This window comes from Rhinolophus ferrumequinum, chromosome 8, assembly GCF_004115265.2.
Source record: "Rhinolophus ferrumequinum isolate MPI-CBG mRhiFer1 chromosome 8, mRhiFer1_v1.p, whole genome shotgun sequence".
Classification (NCBI taxonomy): Eukaryota; Metazoa; Chordata; class Mammalia; order Chiroptera; family Rhinolophidae; genus Rhinolophus; species Rhinolophus ferrumequinum.
In genome coordinates this window covers 63,292,759-63,311,709 of record NC_046291.1, presented here as the reverse complement: position 1 = coordinate 63,311,709, position 18,951 = coordinate 63,292,759, and the positions used below count along the sequence as shown (strand labels likewise).

Sequence of the window (18,951 nt, the reverse complement as noted above, 5' to 3'; positions counted from 1 at the left end):
TAAAACTCTCAGAACTGTGCCTTGAATGTGGTAATTGCCATTTAAGAATTTACTATTATTTCCTTGTTATATGCTGGTTATGAACCACTGGACTGATTTCACATTCGTATTTTAAAGAACATTGCTTTGAATATACTTGGTGCATTGCTGTCAGAATAGAACTTCAACACCCTCCACCCCCAAACACACATAGTTTCCAAGGCCTTCATGAGCAATCCCTGCTGACCACAGAGCCTCCTCTAGCCCAGTCTGCCTACCCAGGGTGAACTTTTCAGTTTGTAATCACTGTTGTTCCCAGGGCTTCATGCGTGCTCTCATTCAACTTCTACCTGTCTCCCGTCATCTGGAGAACTCCTACTTTATCCCTCAAGTCTCAGAGATCACCTCCTGTAGGAAGTCTCCCCTGACCACCAGTTATGGGTTACTGCCTATGGTTCTCCCTGCACAGCCCTCACACACCATGTTGTTAATGCCAGTTTCCTTGTCTGTGACTCCCCTACAAGCTCCCTAGGAATTGCATCTGACTTATTAACCACGGTGGGTCCAACATCAGGGACAGTGCCTGGAAAACACTCTTGGTTGCCTACCAATACCATTTCTTCACCTAATTGAACCTGATTTTGATCTAATATCAATGACTCTAGAAGACTAAGGGACATCTTAGGGTGAATCATGATTGCTCTGTTCCAACCATGGAAACCCATTCATCTAGGGATGGGCAGTGTGACCCACTTCTGGTCTGCGAGGGAAGGTCTGCTGGGGCGACTTCTGGAAATAGTTCCAGGAACATTCTAAAGAGTTGTGTGAGAGGAAAGAGCCCAGGCCTGCCTCTAGGTGGATGGAGCGACACCCATCTGTGGCCATGATGATAGAGGCACCTGGATGAACGTGAACCTGCTAAGGATGGCAGAGCCAACGTATGGAAGGAATCTGAGCCCTTGAGAATTCTGCTAAGACTTGACATGAACTAGCCCTAGAACTGCCCTACCTATGCACTTCTTATAATGAGATAATACCTTTTCCTTATTGTTTACTGGCATTTAGGTCAGGTATTTTTGTTGCTTGCAGCTAAAACCAACCCTACTAATACAGCTACTCAGTAAACATTCTTGAATGAATAAGTGTGTATAAGCCAAACATGCTAAAGAGGGAGAAGAGAGAAGAGAACTAGAAAGCTGACCATCTACCAAGAGCCAGGAAGGACAGGACTCATTTATGTGCATGATGTTGTTTAATCTTCCCAGCAAACTTGTAACCACAGAGGTTTTACCCATGTTAGAGATCAGGAACCTGCAGCTCAGAAAAATCGTATATCCAGCCTAACGTCACAGACTTAATAAGGGCTAGAGCTGAGAAATATTTACTTAACTGTTTTATGAAGACTTAGTTCAGCATCTTAGTTGAGACTTCTCATTTATAGTAGAGGATTTTTTAATTCCTGTTTTTGTTCTTCTCATTTGCACTCACCATTGAATTTTCACCAGCTAGTTTAGAAGTTAAGCATTCTAATTCTGGTCTTATTGTGGTCACTCCGAACTTTTGACCCATACTCGTATTTACCCCTATTGACTTCTCAGTCCCACCATTATCTCTGTCTTCTGCTCCAGAGTAGGATGTATCACGACTCCTCTGAGAGCCGGTCCCAAGACACTCTCATGTCGCTCGGTCTCCTCTCCTGCCTGCCTCCCATCAAGTTAATATTGCAGTTTCTCCGGGGTTGCCAGCAGCTCACACTACTTGCCATCTTGGCAGGAAGCCTGGGTGTGGGAAATGCGTCCCACAAAGGTCTAATGCCAAAGCCCATATTTTCACTATACCATGAGGCCTGCATAGACTCATGTAGCCTACAAGTATATTCTCCTAGTAATCTTAGAAACAACAAAACTCATTTGTTCAGCTTTCTGCAGCCTTTTTCTCCTCCCCTTGGGGGAAATGAGTGACAGGAACAGCGAATAGTCTTTCCTCCGCCCGCCAGAATGTCTGCTTCCTACAGCCAGCGTTTCACAGATGAATGCTGTAGAAAATGCCTTAGCTGCCTCCAAGGAATTTCAAGTGCTTTCCTCCTGTTTCTGAGGGAAAACAAAAACAAACAAACAGACAAAAGCGGTCCTCTTTGCAGCCCAGTGCCAGCAATGGCTGAGGAGACAGGGCCTTGTGAGTTGGAAATCACATGCCCTCTAGTGGTCATCTGTAGGAAGTCCCAGCCAGATGGTCATTTCTGCAGAAAATCAGCCAGGAGCCTGGTAGACAAAAAGACAGGATGCCTCAGAGCACCTAAATAATAAACTTTAATGATGGAAAGCCACCTGCTTTAGAATTTTATTTAAAATATCAAATACAGGTCATGGGTGTTAAAATGGTTATCCAAGCTGTCCACAAATCCTGGCAGATTTTATTGAAGTTGCCCTGGCATTAGCCTCCCAGCACTGAGCCCACCTATGGTTTGGACGGGTTCCCGAAGCAAAGGTACTGAGCTAGAGGAAACCCACTTGCCAGAATTCCTCCTGGGCAGGGAAAGCTGTTTCTGATGGGAATATACTTTGGTAAGAAGCTGAGATCTGTATGGACAGAATGGCTGTGGCTGGACCTCGGGAAGGATTTACTTTTTCACTGCAGTCTGAGAAAGGGAAGATGAAAAAGACGAATGGAAAAGTGAGAAAGCCAGATGAGGGACGCCTGCGCTGTCCTGGATGTGTGAGCTCTCCCAGTGCCTGCCCACCACATGCCGCAGGAAACCTTCCCATGAGTCTCTGCGGCCTGCCAACGTGTGAGGGATTCTTTGGGGCCTCTCCTAGGGGAGCTGAGCTCTGCATTGGCGTTGGTACAAAAGTGAAAGTGGCACGTGAGCACAGGCGTGGGGTGGCCTAGAGAAGCACAAGAAGTAAGCCCAGAACTCACAGGTATCATGGGGAGGGACTGGACCATGATTATCCAAGTTTAGTGCCATCTCTGTGGCAGGAGGGAAACCCTAGCTGGTAAAGTTGCACAGGCGTAAACTTATAGTCGACGTTTACACGGTTTGGGTTCCCAGAGCCAACAACCAAACTTCACAGCAACTCTAGCCTGAATGCCAAAGTTCACATAGTCATACCGGTAAGATAACTTGATAATGGTCCATTCCAACTCAGAAATGAAAAAGTGTGACACTTACTTTCAGGAACAAAGGCTGTGATCTTGAAACCATGTAAGAAGCTGCTGAAATTCCTTCCGATTTAGTTATTTAAATTTCCCAAGGAGGGCTGGGGGAAGACAGTGAAGTCAGACTGGGAGGAGCAAACCGAGGTGCAGAGACTTTTCTGTGGGAACATGACAAATGAGTAACCGATGTAGGACTCAAACCCAGGTCTTTAATTACAAATCCCACACTTTTCTCATATCCCACGTTGCCTTTCTCACACAGAAAGCTCATTTTTATAATTTTTGTAATGGTAAAATAATTTCAATTGAGAAAAGCTCAGTCAAATCCTTTGCTCTGACCTAATCTACTGCTTTTCTGTTGGTACTAGAAAAATCAGTGTTATAACAGCCCTAAAACTGCCAACACATCTGAAAAATATCTAGCTTTTCATCAGAGGATGATACCCAACTGACCAAATAAAACTGAAATAAAGCGAGTGTAACTGCGCTTCCCCATATCTTTCATGCGTGCCTGGAAACAAATTTTTTATTTCTTTCCATTGAGATTTCTCTCCTCCAAATTAATCCAGGTATGTGGCTTTGTAATACGTACCACCTTACACGTGGACACGTTGAGAGCAGGGTGAGGTGTTATTTATCTTTGCCTTCCCATGGTCTAGCACCTTTTTGGCACTTTCTGGTAACTGGGAAGTGGACAAATGCTCTGACATGGGCGGCAGGAGGAAGAATTCGTATGCTGCTCCAATTTCACAGTGAGAGACAACAAATGAAAATAAAAACCAAGGGCTAAGTCATGCAGAGCACACATTCACCTCATCACTAGTCTGGAGAGCTGCATGCCAGAGTCACAGTTTCCCCAGAAGTCTTACAATTTGCATGATGATTCATTCAGATGCCTCCAAATGCCGTTTTCATCCTCCCAACTGACTTGTGCAGGCACGATAAAGTGTGGACAATTGGGAGTCATTGGCTTTGTTTCTCTAATTAAAAAAAAAAAAAAAAAGTACATGGATTTGCACAGCCTCTCTTCTCCAAAGAGCCCAGCATGCTTTGCCCATCTGGTGTCTCATTTGTCTTCGTTTCATCCCTGTAAAGTCAATAAAGGGTGTGAGGCTGGTGTGAAGGCCGGAGAAGGTGAGAGTTTGCACGTTCATTTCTACTCTCCACAAGGGGGAGCGCATGAGCCCTCCTCTACATTTGCCCGCGTAAGCGGCCGGCACTGCTCCGCCGGCACCGAGATCTCTGCCCACAAGCAACCCCCACCTGCCAACTCTAACGATGGAGAGAGACAAGTGATCACAGAATTGCAGTGTAGTGTGATAAGAGCAGCGCTGTGGGGATAGATTAGGTATGGGTGCGAAGAATCGGGGGTGGACACAGAAGGGAGGGAGTTATTAAAGTATTTAAAAAGTAAAGCTTCAGCATAAATTGTAGTAAGTGAAACAACTGGGAAAAAACGACAATATTAAAGGCTTTTTAATTAGTTAAATTAATTAAATCAGACTTTCCACTTATCAAAATCACTGTACCTTACATGTTTTCTATGCTTGATTGACAAATTTGACCAAAAAGACTAAACAGTTTTTCTCTTAATTACAAAATAAATAGAAAAACTACCACCCCCCAAAAAAAAGTAAAGCTTCAAATAATGTGTTAACAAGGATGTGGAGAAGTTGTGCACTTGTGCATTGATGGTTTGACTGTAAAATGGTTCAGCTGTTATGGAAGTTTGGCAGTTCCTCAAAAAGTTGAACATAGAATTACCATATGACCCAGAAAACACTGTCTTAGATACATACGAAGGTCTTACAATTAAGTTTGTGAACTCAGCCTATAAAAAGTGCTACATACCTCATTGCTGAATATCACTATGGTCACCTTCGAAGTACTCCCCTTGGGAAGCTATGCACTGATGCCAGTGCCTAGTCCACCCTTCAAAGCAATTCTGGAACTCTTTTTCTGGAACGGCCATCAGAGCTGTCATCATATTACTCTTGATGTGCTGAATGTCATCAAAATGTCTTCCTTTCAATATTTCCTTTATACTCAGGTAAAGAAAGAAGTCATTGGGGGCCAGATCAGTTGAGTAGGGAGGGTGTTCCAATACAGTTATTTGTTTACTGGCTAAAAACTCCCTCACAGACAGTGCTGTGTGAGCTGGTGCATTGTGGTGATGCAAATGTCATGAGTTGGTGAAAAGTGCAGGTCCTTTTCGTCTAACTTTTTCACGCAGCCTTTTTAGCACTTCCAAAGGGTCAAGTTGGTTAACTATTTGTCCGTTTGATACAAATTCATAATGAATAATCCCTCTGATACCAAAAAATGTTAGCAACATTGTTGCAACAAGTTCACGAACTTAATTGTCAGACTTTGTATCTGAAAAAACTGAACACAAGTACTCGAACAAATCTTTGTACACACATGTTCATAGCAGCACTATTCACAACAGCCAAAAGCTGGAAACAGCCCAGCTGCCCATCAACAGATGAATAAACTAATCGTGGTTCTATTCAGGACCGAAGTGCTGATACATACTGCAACTTTGATGAATCTAGAAAACATGATGCTTAGTGAAAGAAACTAGAAACAAAAGGTCACCTATTCTATAATTCCATGACAGACTGCAGATTGGTGGTTATTGGGTTGAATGGGGACTGAGTGCTTAATGAGCATGAGATTTTATTTTGAAATGATGGAAGTGTTTTGGAACTAGATAAAGGTGGTGGTTACATCACATTGTGAATGTGCTAGATACCATGATATTGTTCTCTTTATAACAGTTAACTTTATGCTATGTGAACTTCACCTCAATAAATTAAAAAAAGATAATGAAGCTTGAGCCAGGAGGTTACTGGGGATAGGAGAACAGCCGGATCTTGACAGATGGCCTGGAGGAGGCCTTGTGAGTCAGAGCATCATGTGTAAGAGGAAAGCAGCACCCGATATACAACGTGGTGGTGTGTCTGGGGCTGCTGGAAGTAGTCGTGCGTGTTGGGTGGGGGTCCACAGGAGGAGTTCGGAGAGGGCTCTCCCAAGGAGTAGAGAATTAGATGACAAATGGGTCATGTATATATTTTCATTAAGTCTGTCCTGGTATTGGCAATTCCAAGTGGTTAGACAACTGACCCAGTGAGGGTAGGAGTTAGCTCAACCAGGGCACAGTCCCAGCACTACACAGAGAAGACCAGACTTCACCTGAGCCCAGGACCAAGATTTTTCTCAGGAAGTAGCTGTTCTAGGTCTTTCTCTAACCACCACTTGAATCAATGAATGGTCAAAGCTCCAGAGTGCTACTCCATAAAGCAGGAGTGCAGTCATTTTTTGCTGGGGAAACTTCTCAAACCTTTAAGTTACACTCCAGGGCAGACGTTCCGAACTTTATGGAGCCATGGACCTCTGCGGGCTTCTTCATTCACAGAAAGTGTGAAATAACATAATCCAGGGGTGGTTCTAATTACGCCATAGCACTAAATGGCATTCTGTATAAACAGTTTTCTGAGATATCTGCATAATGTGATATAAAAATATCCATGACTTCTCCTGCTGGAAAACATCACAGCAGTGGCTAACACTATGGTAGTTTGTTGCCTCTCTTCCTGATTGAAGGAAATGCTAAATTTCTGTTGGAAGCTAATAAAACAAAGACGTATTTCACAGAGCCCAGTTTAAGAACCTCTGCATGACAACCCGGAAGGGAGGTTGTGAGGCAGAAGCTAAAGCCCTCATCCTGCAAACTGATTGGTTGTCACTGGTGTCTAACAAAAAGAAATCGAAAACTTGTGCATGGAAATATTGGCTTGGGCCTATTCTCAGCAAGGTAGGAGACAGCAGGCAGGGGAGATGCGATCAGCAGAAGGAAAGCAGTGGCAGGTGGGATGGCTGGGAGGGTGCCAGATGGGGTGTCAAAGATGAAGGTCAGCAAGAGGAAGACATCTAGATGGCATGTAGTTTTCCTACCTGCTTCGGTGTCTGGGAATGTGGTGGTGGCTGCTGTTTTTTTTCTCTGTGGAACTGGTCAAACACGTTCTGCTGTGAGGTTTGTGTGCGACCAACTGAGCAGGGTTTTAGGAGTGACAGCTTTGCTCAAGCAACTGTGTGCGTGTGTGCGCGTGTGTGTGAGTGAGTGCCTGGGTGTGTAGCGGTAGGACATGTTCTTATCAGGCACATGGCAGCGTAAGGACAAAGCCCAGCACAGTGCAGTGTGCCTCTCCTTCTATCCTAATGACCATGAGGCAAGCCCACCCCATATTTTAAAGAATCCCATTCCCTGTAGTGACTATAAGGGGCATCTAGAAGGAGGGACTATTAAATGTGTGCCTTACTCTCTGTCCAGGCCCACTGCGCCTCCCGGAATCACTGCAGCTGCCGTGTACCCCTCACCTCCTGTTCTTCCCTCTGCTCATTCTGTACTCTCTGCTTACAAGCCGTGACTCTTCAACTTGGCCCCCAGGCCTGATATGCTCTGGCTCTGACGACCTCCCCTCCAGGCTCATCCTTACTTATTCCCACCACCCTCCCTTGACCAGACAGCAGGCCTGGGCCACCAGCCTCTCGTTTCCCAGGTGTGCCAGCCTCTTTTACCTCCAGGCCTCTCTGTGTTGCTGTGGCCTTTTGCGGGTCTGTCTCCACCACCAGGCGAGGACAAGGCCTGTGTCTTATTTATATGAGTTTAGCCTCAGTGCCAGGGGAGTGCGAGTGCAGAATTGTTGTGTGTATTAAAAGTGGAATGACAAATGAATACTCACTAAATACAACGGAATCTAGCTGATTTGGTCACGTGTCAATCTGCTTGGGCTGCCACAATAAAATCCACAGATTCCGTGGCTTCAGCAAACAGAAGTTTATTTTTTCGCAGTTCTGGAGGCTAAGATCAAGGTGCCAAAAGGTTTGCTTTCTCCCGAAGCCTGTGGGCTTTGCAGACAGATGGCCGCCTTCTCGCCGTGTCCTCACGTGGCCTTTTGTGCACGTGCATCTCTGGTGTCTCTTCCTCTTCTTAGAAAGACACTAGTCTTATTAGATTAGAGTTCATTCTAACAGCCTCATTGTAACCTCATCACTTTTAATCTCAATCACTTTCATCTTAACTTCATCATTAAAGACCTTATCTCCAAATACAGTCACATTCTGAGGTCCTGTGGGTTATATGTGTGATATGTGCTTTTTTGGGGGGTCGGGGGGGACACAATTCAGCCCATAACAAGTCTGGAACCATGTACGGAGCAGGGTAGATGGCGCCCTGACGCAGCGCAATGGTTTTGCTTCCCCTCTCCTGCCCCTACGTCCTATGCTGCATTTAAATGTCATAAATATAACACCCGGCAAATTGAGACTGACACCCAAGGGCACCAGCGCCTTTTCCAGGGTCATAGCTCCCTTTGCAGGTTTCTCCCTAGCAGGGCTGGAGCTAAAGGGGAACTGAGGGAACATTCTACAATCACACTTGCTCAAAACTGAAGAAAGGCTCTTCTGAAATAAAACTTTCAGACCAATTTGAAAATAACTGAACAACTAGTAACCACTAAATTAGAGGCAGATTTTGTCTGGGTATTCACTGGACACCTACTCAGAGAGCAATACCCAGAGAATCTTAAGAAAATCAACCCCAGTGTTTGGTCCTTCTGGATGCCCAGAGTACAGGCTTCGCGTTTCACTGGTTCTTGCTGCCCTGCAGCTCTTGGCCCTCCTACAGCTCGCTTCTTCAGCACTGCTGAGGCAAGTATGCTGCAGTACACAGATTCAGCTTTATGTTTGGTTATGGACTGTATCATGTCCCTGCCAAAATTCATATGATGAAGCCCTAACGCCCCGATGTGACTGTATTTGGAGATAAAGCCTTTGAAGAGATAGTTAAGGTTAAATGAGGACACTAATTTAATAGGACTGGTGTCCTTATAAGAAGAGGAAGAGACACCAGGACTCTTTCTCTCACTCTCTCTCTCCCTCTCCCCACATGTGCATAGAAGAAAGCCCATATGATGAAGCAGTCATCTGCAAGCCAGGAAACCTGCTCTCACCAACCTTGATCTTGGACTTCCAGCCTCCAGACCTCTGACAAAATATATTTCTGTTGTTTAAATCACTCAGGCCACAGGATTTTATGGCAGCCCAAGCAGATAATACAAGCTTGTAAGAAAGGAAGAATCCCAGGTCCCACCCCAGACCTACAAATGAAAACGTGCATTTGAACAGGTTCATTCATGTACACATTGCAGTTTGAGAAACACTGTGCAGGAATACCTACCACTGTAGCACTCTATTCTGCTTTCCATACAGTAAAATGGGCCACTCATGAACCTCAGCTCTACTGAGAGCTAACAGACAAATAAATTAGAAGAAATCTTTTTTTGTGTGTGTGACAAAAACATGTAACTGGAGTGGACATCTGATGTTTTTATCTGTCCAGCATGACTCTTTTCTGTGGGAGAACTGGTCTGTCCCATGTCGTTCCCATAGGGCTAGTCATTCACATCAGCCAACTGTCCACAGGATGGACCCGTGACCTGGCCTGGCAAATGATGCTACCTGATCTGCCTGTCCTCTGTGGTCTGTGAAAACATATGACCAAGCAGTTCCAAGCAAATTCCTTTGAGATTTGATGTATGGATGCTGAGAGAGAAAAGGTTTCTTTCTTTTATATCATAAACTATACAGAAAAAATTGCCAAGCTCCAGCAGGAAAAAAATGAGACCAATCTGCAAAGAAAACCAGAGATAAGCGATGGTGAAAGAGAGACCTGACAGCATTGCTTGGGTTCCCCGAATCAAGCTGCACCCTTGGATTTACCAGTTCTGTAAGCCCATTTGTGCTTGCATGGTTAGAAATGGGTTTCGGTCACATGCCACCAATATTTTCAGGGATGGTTCTTGTCACAAACCTTGTTTGCTATAAAGCTATATTCCATCCAGAGGTTGATCAATCTAGTACCCACGTAGTTTAGTATTATGTGCTAGGCATCAAGGTGAGGGCCAGGGACACCACGAAGAAGACACAACCCCTGCCTTCGAGTTGCTGACAGCCTTGGGGGCCGGGGTTAGTTAGCGGAGAGTCAACGATGTGAGCCCGGCATACAATAAAAATAGGAAGCGCTGTCCTGGAGCTATGAGTAAATTCTCGCGGGAACATAGGAGAGAGAGTGGGAAACCTTGTGAGAACAGAGAACCGGTGAAGTCTTGACAAATGAGTGAGCATTTGAACAGAATCTTAAAAAGTGGGGATTTCCCACGAGTTTGATACGGGGACTGGTGTTCTAAGCTGAGGGACTAGCACGTGTGACAGCAAGGATCTGTGAAACACGGGGCTGTGCGCTGCTGGGTGCGCTGGGACTGGCCCACAGGGGGGTGACTGAGGGGCCTGGGGAGAGGTGGGAGTGCGGAGATGGGTTCGGCGACATTGTGAGGAGACGTTGTGCAGCCAAGGAGCCGGATGTAATCTGTGGGCCGCAAGGAACTCACGTGGGGCTTTGAGCAGAGAAGAGTTATGAGCAGATTTGTAATTTAGTGAGATCCCGCTGGGGGTTAAATGGGATCAATGAACTGTGAACCCCCAATGGCAGACATGTCTCTGGTACATGGTAGCGTTTAATAAGTATTTATTGAATTGGGAGACAATGACAGTCTCAGTGGAGGCAGTAGCCGAGGGACTAGGAAACGGAAAAATTTTGAAAGACATTTTTGGGCTAGAACCAATAGGACGGATCAAACCATTAGAGAGGAAAAGAAAAGAAAGCATTGAGAATGATTTAGCAGTTTCTCTCTTAAGCGATCAGATGGGTGGAAATAAGAAATAGGCACAGATTTTCAGGTAAAGATATTAGCCTCACTTTGAACATATTAGATGTGAGGGGCCTGGGAATCCAGGGTAGACTGTCTGGAAAGAAGCTGACACAGCAGACCCCAGAGCTCGGGAAAGCGGGCAGAGCACAAGGAGGGAGGGCCTGGAAACCAAGCACAGATCAGAGAGCTACAGTTCAGAGAGCAGGTGTGAGTCAAGAGAATTGCCTTTGGAATGCCAGGGGTTGTTCAAGTTTTGATTCTCCAAAGGAATGTGTCACACTCGGGTTCATTTCTAATCGTTACATAGAACAACAACGCTCCCCTGCCCCACACACCCTCAGGTCCCCAAAACAACAGTGACGAAAGCCTCCACACTACGGGTGGGGATAAAGCAACCAAGACTCCAGCAATTTGACCTCTCGGTGTGCCTGGGCCATAAACAAAACGTAAGCTTCTTGAGCTTCTGGCTGGCAACTGAGGTTGGACCGTGCATAGGGAGAAACAGCTCAGCGCCCGCTGAACCAGACAGCATTTGAAGTACTTCTGCCACCCCCTGAAGAACCACAGAGCCAGGCAGCCTTCCGGTCTTTTCATTTTCCTGCCAAACTGGCCGCGTGCTCACTCTCCCTTGCCAGGAGTCCCTGCCTGCTACTCCACGGGCACCAGATAAGATGCCACGGTCCTTGTGATGGGCACACACATGAACGGAGCGGGGCAGGCAGCCGGGGCCAGTGAGCCAACATTCCATGGCCAGTTGTACCAGCGATTCCCTGCTAAATGCTCTGGTTTAACCGAGGTTCATGAACCTATCAGAAAGCTGATTACTTTTCTTCTTACGCGTTTTTCTTAAAAAAAAAAAAAACACCACAAAACACAAATTAACATAGAAAGATATCTCCGCTATAATAAGTGACAGAAGCACTCTGTATAGCAGTATTTATGGTATGACCTATTTGAGTTTTTATAAAAGTGCGTGTGTGTGTGTGTGTGTGTGTGTGTGTGTGTGTGTTAAACAAAAGCCTTTGAGGCCAAAAGTCCTCAAAGAAAGGGTTTATTGAGTCACATGTAGCCAAGAAAAGGACCAAGTCCTGGGGCGTGCAGCAGGGCTAGACCGAAAAGATGAAGGCCCACCATTCTAGAGTGGACAGGGCTCTTTTATAAAATGAGTTTGGAGACGAAAGATGTAAGTTGTTTTGAAAGAGTTCGTATTGGCTATAGATAAGGCGGGGGTGGGGGGCAGGAAAAGATGAAGAAGGGAAAGTTCTGGGATAGGTGAATAGTTCACAAATACTTGATGCTTTTGGATTGGTTGTAGGCGACAGTCTAGAATGTTCATGCATAGGCGGGATGTGATGGCATCTGGTGATAGTCTTTTCTTTCTAGACGACCAGCTGAAATAACTGCCTGGAAGTTGACTCAAAGTTTCAACATAAATTCAGGAATGTGAACAGTCTTTTGTTGGTTTCAGCCATGGCTGTTAACTGATTAACTTCCCTTGTCTTTCCCACCCTCCGACCTACTGTAATTTAATTTAGGACACCTCAGAATTTTTCTCTTGTTAGAATATACCTGAAGGATCACACACAATGCTGGGAAGCCGAGATGAGGAAGGTGGAATGGGGAACTTTTACTTTTTGCCCTTCTGTATAGTTTGCTTTATTAAAAACAAAAACAAAAAAAAGTTGTTATTTTTCAAAAAAACTTTCTTCAAAGAGGATTGAACATTTTAATCAATCGTAGAAAACAATCCAATATTTAATACATTCCCAAGGCTTGTGGTGAAAGTGCATCACTGAACATCGTGGTTTCAAATAGAAGCTCTTAACCAAGTCAATACAAGTTTCTGATGAAAGACTGGATGAGAAGGTGGCCTCTAGAGTGCCTCCCTTTCGGCCTCCCTCCTCCCATAATCCCTCCCAGGTCAGGTAGGAACTTGTCTGGAGAATGTGAGTAGGAGAAGGGAGTTCCCACAGTGGTACATGTGGGAGTCACTTGTGACACCAGAACAAGCACGGGATTCCTTACTCCAGGTTCATGGGGAATCTGCTTCTCTGCCCGGACTAACTCCAGTTTATCATCCCCAGCCTAAAGTTGACATGAAATTCATAACCAGGGCAATGGTTAAGTGTAACCCTGGCTTGTCTTTGTGTGGAAGGCAGGTGGGTGCATGTTCTGGGCTGACTTCTTTCCCTCACTGAAAGCTGGATTCCTGACTGGTTGAGGTACCCTCCCTGCCAGCCTGGGTGGGGAAAGGCCATCAGGAGCATAAATCCTGAGAGCCTCCGCAGAAAAATCAGAAGAAACCGTGAAGAATCAGGACTCACGGGCTCAGAAAACACTTCATACGGACAGAGATAAAGAATTCCCATTTGGGGAATTTAATTATGAAATTAAGTAAAATTAAAGACACATAGAAGTCAATTTGGGAAACAATATACTCTCTATTACATTTTTGATGCTTTTTAAATATCAGGAAATTGGAAATGCTGACATCAGTGACAGGTCGCCCAGACAGGAAAGGCAGTCCCTTTACATCCTGGGACACTGCCAACAGCTCTACTGCAAGGACCCCACCTGCCCAGGGCAGGGGCAGAGCATTAGAGAGGAAGCCTGAGAAGATTCCTCTCTTCCCTGGAGGGGGTTCAGAGCATTCACAGGAGCTCTTCTTTTTCTAGAGGGTCTTAGACCTCTCAAATTCCTTTCACAGGTCCTGTCAGGGTGTCAGTCCTACGGTCTTCCCTGCTCATGTACTAGGAGGTGTAGGACATTTTGCCTGCAGTCTGGAGGGCATATTTGTTGATTGGCATATGCCACTTCTTACTGAATAAATTCTGCCTTTCTCACTGAACTATTTGTTGGGAGCAGGGGCTAAGTTTTGGTCTTCTAGGGTCAGCTCCAGATCCTGCACACAGTAGGAAACCAAAAATGGTGATTATCTGTAATGGGAAATTTAAGGGCAAAATTTTATAGCTGTTCCATACTTATAAAATGTAAATATCGTATGATATTTCATAACTGGTTAATTTTCTATGACTTTCTCATTTTTGTACTTGTGAATATATGTACGAACCAGGTAGACCGGAGACTCTGATATTAGAACTTAATTAAATGTTAGAATTTCAAGATTTTTTCTTGAAATACACAAACTATGATTCACCCTTTTTTGGCTGTTTTACTGTGGGATGTGTACTGTGAATTTTCTGGAGCTGTGATTCTCAGAATCCCCTTATGATTCTGAGACAGAGTTGGCCAAAAGAGGAATTTAAGTAGGGTTTAGAAGGCAGGAATCCGGTAGCCATTATTCTCCAAAGGTGACAGACACAGAGGTGCAGACAAGTCCCAGGTTATCCTCACCCTCTCCAGCTTTCTGTCCAGCCTTTCCCAGCTGCCAACACTAGTGACCAACAGCACCCCCTGGCCCTCCACCAGAAGCTTGGCTGCAGACCTTCAAGAGCAATCAATAGTTATGCAGAAATCACACCTTTCACCAACTCTCCTTCGTGGTCCTAACTCTGGCAAGTAGATTTATCTGGTTTCCCAGATAGATTCCCCGGCACGTTTCAAATTGCCCACCATGACAGCCCCTCATGGAGGGAGGCAGATTAACGACTTTTCTCTGATTCCCCCACCCCCTCCTTTCAGGCCCTTCCTTCCCCAGCTTCTCCCACAATTGATTAATGAACCCCGTCTTCCGTAATACTCCTTGTAGTTCTGCTTCTCTGATTAAACCCACACTGGGTCCCTTGCCCCATGCTGGAAGCAGTCAACCGGCCAGCAAGATTTCACACCAGAGTTGAGAGTTGGCTCCATACTTCTTGTTCCTGCAGAAAGGTGTATACACATGTAAACTCAATATCGATTAATTCTCAGCAGAAATAAACATGAGCCACATAAGGCAATATTCTATGGAAATTCTCTTTCTTGGATCTAAAATGAGGACCTGCCTTGTAAAAAGGCTATTAACTTAGTATTTTAAATTGTCCTTTTTGGATTTCAAAGATCGTGTCAAGCAGTAGTGTGAGTGTCAGTTTTCTTTAAATGTTGAGGCCCCAATTTTACCTGCTCGTTCACAATAGCGCACAAAGGAGAAGGAAATGGGAAGCCATAGTTTTTATGCCCTGTTTAAACAGTAAGGCTCCCATCTTTAGTCTTGAGCTGTGTAGAGCAGCAACATAGTAATAATAAATAATTTTTTCCACCTTCTGAAAGTATATCGCACAGGAGATCTCCCAAGCGCTGACTTCCTTTATTAGTCATACATTTCACCCTCTTCCATACCCCCAAGTGTCTCATCTCAGTCTCTGCCAAATGCAGCTTCTCCTGATCATCTCATGAATTCCTCCATGAGCTACAAACAATTCTTGTCTGCCTCCTTGCTTTCTCTACACTTTATTAGGTCCCCAAGAGACCATCCTTAGCCCCAAATGCCTCATCTGTTGTGACTTGAGAGTATCCTGCTATGTGGCATTAAGTGTGGCAAGAGGACTCACACACAGTATCACATACATTACTAGAGTGTCACACACACAAAGGAAAATGGCAATTTAAGAAAACCTGTTAAGTCACCAGAGAGGCATCTGCCTGTAATAGAGATATGTATGCTGTTCAGTGGACAGGATAAGGAACTAGAATAAAAATGATACCAGACGACAAGTAACAGAAAATTGGGAAGAGCTAGGTTCTATCTAATCCTAACTCTACACTAACTTGTTAGGTGGCTGTGGGCAAATCACACATCTGTTGGGGCAGAAGGAGCTAATCACCCCAGTATACATTTGCCCTTCTAGAGTATCCACAGTTTATCTGAGCATGTGACAGCTAGGAACAAAGACAATTTCCCAGGCTTCCTCGCAGCAAGATATACCCATGTGTGCTTGCTTCGGCAGCACATATACTAAAATTGGAACGATACAGAGAAGATTAGCATGGCCCCTGCGCAAGGATGACACGCAAATTCGTGAAGCGTTCCATATTTTTAAAAGCATTTGATAAAATCCAACAGCCATTTATGATAAAAACCCTTAAGAAAGTGGGAATAGAGGGATCTTATCTCAACATAATAAAGGCCATATATGACAAACCCACAGCTAACATCATACTCAATGGGGAAAAGCTAAAACCATTCCCCCTAAGATCAGGAACAAGGCAAGGATGCCCATTATCTCCGCTTCTATTCAACATAGTTCTGGAAGTTCTTGCCACAGCAATCAGACAAGAAAAAGAAATAAAAGGCATCCAGATTGGTAAGGAGGAAGTAAAGTTATCATTGTATGCAGATGATATGATACTATATATAGAGAACCCTAAAGACTCCACCAAGAAGCTATTAGAGCTGATAGATGAATTTAGTAAAGTGGCAGGATACAAAATTAATATTCAGAAATCAGTTGCATTTGTATATACCAATAATAAAACATCAGAAGGAGAAATTAAAAAAACAATCCCATTTACAATCGCTCCAAAGACTATAAAATACCTGGGAATAAATTTAACCAAAGAAGTAAAAGATCTATACTCAGAAAATTATAAGACACTGATGAAAGGAATGAAGGAAGATATAAATAGATGGAAACACATATCATGTTCATGGATAGGAAGAATTAATATAGTTAAAATGTCCATACTGCCTAAGGCAATATACATATTCAATGCAATTCCTATCAAACTGCCAACGTCGTTTTTCACAGAAATAGAACATATAATCCTAAAATTTATATGGGACCATAAAAGACCCCGAATAGCAAAGGCAATCTTGAGAAATAAGAACAAAGTGGGAGGTATAACAATACCTGACTTCAAATTATACTACAAGGCTACAGTAATCAAAACAGCATGGTACTGGCATAAAAACAGACACATAGATCAATGGAACAGAATAGAGAGTCCAGAAATAAATCCACGCCTATATGGCCATTTAATCTACGACAATGGAAGCAAGAATGTACGATGGAGTAATGACAGTCTATTCAATAAATGGTGCTGGGAAACCTGGACAGACACATGCAAAAAAATGAAGTTGGACCACCTCCTTACACCATATACAAAAATAAATTCAAAAATGGCTTAAAGACTTAAATGTAAGGTCTGAAACCATAAAATACCTAGAAGAAAATATAGGAAGAAACTTCTCAGACATTACCCGGAGTAAGATTTTTACTGATATACACCCTCGCGCGAGGGAACTAAGAGAAAGAATAAACATGTGGGATTATATCAAACTAAAAAGTTTTTTCACAGCAAAGGAAACCATCAATAAAACAAGAAGGGATCCTACTGAATGGGAAAAGATATTTGCCAGTGATATATCTGATAAGGGATTAATATCACAAATCTATGGAAAACTTACTCAACCCAACTCCAAAAAAACAAACGATCCAATTAAAAAATGGGCAGAGGACTTGAAGAGACATTTTTCTGAAAAGGACATACAGATGGCAAACAGACATATGAAGAAATGCTCAACCTCACTAACCATCAGAGAAATGCAAATAAAAACCACAATGAGATACCACCTCACCCCAGTCAGAATGGCTATCATCAATAAATCAACAAACAACAAGTGCTGGCGCGGATGTGGAGAAAAGGGAACGCTTGTGCACTGTTGGTGGGATTGCAGACTGGTGCAGCCGCTATGGAAAACAGTATGGAGGTATCTCAAAATTCTGAAAATGGAACTACCTTATGATCCAGTAATTCCACTCCTAGGTATCTATCCGGAGAAATCCAGAACTTCAATTCAAAAATCTCTATGCACTCCTATGTTTATTGCAGCACTATACACAATAGCTAAGACATGGAAACAACCAAAATGCCCATCGGTAGATGACTGGATTAAGAAACTGTGGTACATTTATACAATGGAGTATTATGCAGCCATAAGGAAGAAAGAAATCTTACCATTTGCAACAACATGGATGGATCTAGAGAACATTATGTTAAGTGAAATAAGTCAGACAGAGAAAGATAAGTTCCATATGATCTCACTTATTTGCGGATTCTAAAGAAAAGAATAAGTGAATGAACTAATCAGAAACTGTTTGGGAGACAATGAGGAAAAACTGAGGGTTGCTAGATGGGCGGGGGGAGTGGGGGGTGGGGGGGAGGGTGAGGGGATTGGAGGGCAGTCGGTGACCACAGGATGGCCACGGGGTTTGAAAATTAATCTGGGGAACGTAATTTGGTGGTTACCAGAGCGTAAGGGGGTTGGGGGGTGGGGGATGAGGGTGAGGGGGATCAAATGTACGGTGATGGAAGGGGAGCTGACTCTGGGTGGTGAACACACAGTGTGATTTATGGATGATGTGATTCAGAATTGCATAACTGAAATCTATGTAATTCTACTAACAATTGTCACCCCAATAAATTAAAAAAAAAAAAAAAAAAAAAAAAGATATACCCATGTGACTAAGTTCTGACCAATGGGATGTAAGAGGAACAATGATTACATGGAAGTTTCCAGAAATTTCCTTAGACAACTGAGACTGTGCCCTTCGCCTTTTTTCTCCCTCCTCCTTTCACCCTACTTCTTGGGATGTAAAAATGTTAAATGGAATTCTGTGTTGAAACATGTCAAGAGCCACACTTTAGTGACTGTGAAGTCAAAATCTGTGAGTAGCCTGAGTTGCCAATGACTGAAGATCCCCCACACCAGATTTTTATGTGATAGAACAATAAATTTCTATGTTGTTTAAGCCACTGTTTTTCAAATCCTTGTTACATTTAGATTTAATCTTAACAAATACAGAGGGCGCCAAACAAATGTATACACATTGTAAGAAAGGAAAAAACTGTATGAAAATGGTAATACTCTATCTATACCGATAACAAAAGATGGATACAAGTCATGTATACATTTGTTTGGCACTCTCGGTATATATGTTACTATTTTTCAATAGTATTTAGATGCTGTTAAAATAAAAAGATAAATATCCAATTGAAATGTTATTGCATTAGCGATATTTTTAACAATATGTACTTTTTAATTAGTAGAAACAACTTCTATTGCAGTTTTTCTGGAGATTTTTGATGCTAAAAAAAAATC

At 43.5% G+C, this 18,951-nt stretch overlaps 1 non-coding gene across 1 annotated transcript; it reads left to right on the top strand.

Moving 5' to 3' along the window:
- Positions 1 to 15,780: 15,780 nt before the first annotated feature.
- Positions 15,781 to 15,887, top strand: LOC117026387 (U6 spliceosomal RNA). Its single transcript, XR_004423740.1, has one exon. It is a non-coding gene; the product is annotated as a U6 spliceosomal RNA (small nuclear RNA).
- The last annotated feature ends 3,064 nt before the right edge of the window (positions 15,888 to 18,951 follow it).